Here is a 2,500-nt window from a genome sequence, read left to right on the forward strand (position 1 = left end):
AGAGAAAGAGAGAGAGTGCCATTCAAGTAAAACGACTTGCACTTAATTTATACCGAGGGCGCAACATGGACCCTTCTAATATATGGCCATTTTCGGAGAAGTTAATACTCGGGCTACACACAGGGTTGCCGGATCGTAAATTTCCATTTTCCGAGACTTTACAAAAAGACTTAATGAATTCAGGTTCAGATTTTGCGACAATCGTGATGCATTCGGGGGTCAGTTCGAGCAGTTAAATGTTACGAAATGTTTGAGAGAGGAAAATAAGGGAAAATGAAGAAGAAAGGTGAAGGAAGATGTAATGTATTATTTTAGAATTCTTATCATTTCTTCTTTCTACTTATCATCGTCATTATCAGTAAAATTACCATCATCATCTTCACTTATGTAATTACAGTTACTACCAACGATACAGTAGTAGCCTTAGTAGCAATAATAGTAGTAGCAGGAGTAGTAGTGATAGTAAAATAAATTGTAGTAGCAGTGGTAGTAGTAGAAGTAGTAGAAGTATTAGTTATAGTAGAAGGAATGGTAGTAGCAGTAGTAGTAGTAGAAGTAGCAGTAGTAGAAGAAATAGTAATAGCAGTAGTAGTAGTAGAGGAAATAATAGTTGCAGTAGCAGTAGAAGTTGTTGTAGTAGTAGAAAAAATAGTAGTAGCAGTAGCAGCAGTAGTAGTAGTAGAAGTAGCAGTAGTAACAAAAGTAGTAGCAGTACCAACATTAGTAGTAGTACTAGTTGTAGAAGTAATAGGAATAGTAATAGAATCAGTAGTAGTACCATTAGTAGTAGTACCAGTAATAATAGCAATAGAAGTAGTAGTACAAGTAGTTGTAGTAGGAGCAGTAACAGTGACAGTAGAAGAAATATTAGATGTTAAAGAAAGAAAAGGAAAAAGAAGAAGAAAAAAATGATAAGAAAACATCAAAAGCCTGGAAATAAGAATGAAAAAACCGGCTCTTTGTACAACGTCTCAGCTCGTTACCTGGGCGGGATCTTTGAGGCGTCTCTGGACAAACAAAAGGAACAAATATTTTAAGGGGCAGTAAACACTATAGAGTCTACTGTTACTAATGGCTACTGGTGCGTTGTTCGTATGCTGTTCTCTTTTTTTTTATTCTTATTTTCAAGATATAAATAACTTGGGGTGTTCTACTTGTTTTTTTTTTTCTCTTTTTCTCGGACAGTTCGCTTCGTCTTAGTAAAGTTCGTCTAAGAAAGTGAGGTTCATTTCGGTTTAGATTTGCCGAAGAAGGTTTGGGTCGGTTTGGTTAGCGTGAGATGGTTCAATTCGCTTCGGTTCACCAAATTATGATCCGTTTGTGTTGTGCCTGGCTTGTCGAAAGCGGTTCAGTTCTGCTCGCCAAAGAAGGGCCAGTTTTGGTTCATTCTTACTCGAAGATGTAGGTTTGCTCCGGTTCAGTTCAGATCTCCTAAGGATCACTTCGCTTTACTTCGCCTCAGTTCGACCAAAAAAAAACAAAAAAACTATAAACTCAATCCCATCAGACGCATCAAAGACAAGATCGAATCAGTTCGGAACGCTTCGAACCTCCTTCCTCCCCCCCCCTCCGTGTTTAATCTCCTCCAAGGACGATCCAGCGGCCGGGCAAAGAGCACTGCAGTCTCGCCCTCCCCCCCACCCCACCCACCCACCCAAAAAAAGGCGGGGAGGGGGGTATTATGCGGCTGGCACGGGCGGGACGTGAGTTATAGACGATAACACCAAGCGGCCATTAACTAAACAAATAGCCGTTTTCCATTCTACACAAGGACGGAGGGAAAAAGGTCGGCCAAAGCGGGAGATTTCGTTCTATTTTTGCCATCGCGTCTCGGGTCTTCTTGGCTGCCTCGTCTGGACTTCCCGGGCTGCGATGGGTCTTTGGTCTTGATGCATTGCGCTGCTGTTTATTTCCTGTCTTTCTCGTATCATAAAAAAGGGGGAATGAAAACAAATACGCCGAGTATCTTGTTGTGAATGTTATGGGCAATCTTGCATTTTTGAAATCACTGCCGTTGTGAATATAGTTGATGTGATTTCGCAGATTTCTTTATCGCTGTTGTCGTCTTGAATATATTATCACTATTATCCTTGCTTTTGTTATTATTGTTTGCTATCGTCATGACAATTGTGTGTCATTTGTTATTACTATTGTTATTATTATTGTTATTATTATGGTAATTATTATTATTATTATTGTTATTATTATTATTATAATCATTATGATCAGTATTATCACTATTATTGGTAAATTATTATGATTATTATCATTAGTATTATTATTATCATTATAATTATTATCATAATTATCATATCATTAATATTATTATTATTATTACTATCATCATTGTTATCATTAAAATAATCATTATCAATATTATTATTATTATTATCATTATTATTATTATTGTTATTACTATTATTATCATTATTATCATTATTATTATTATTATTATTATTATTATGATTATTATTATTATTATTATTATCAGTAGTAGTAG

The 2,500-nt window shown here is 36.0% G+C and overlaps 1 protein-coding gene across 1 annotated transcript in view; it reads right to left on the reverse strand.

Moving 5' to 3' along the window:
- The window catches only part of LOC113803955 (metabotropic glutamate receptor 7), a 126,438-nt gene that overhangs the window by 16,490 nt on the left and 107,448 nt on the right, over nucleotides 1-2,500 (reverse strand). The window lies entirely within an intron of this gene.

The sequence above is a fragment of the Penaeus vannamei genome, chromosome 20 (genome assembly GCF_042767895.1).
Source record: "Penaeus vannamei isolate JL-2024 chromosome 20, ASM4276789v1, whole genome shotgun sequence".
Classification (NCBI taxonomy): Eukaryota; Metazoa; Arthropoda; class Malacostraca; order Decapoda; family Penaeidae; genus Penaeus; species Penaeus vannamei.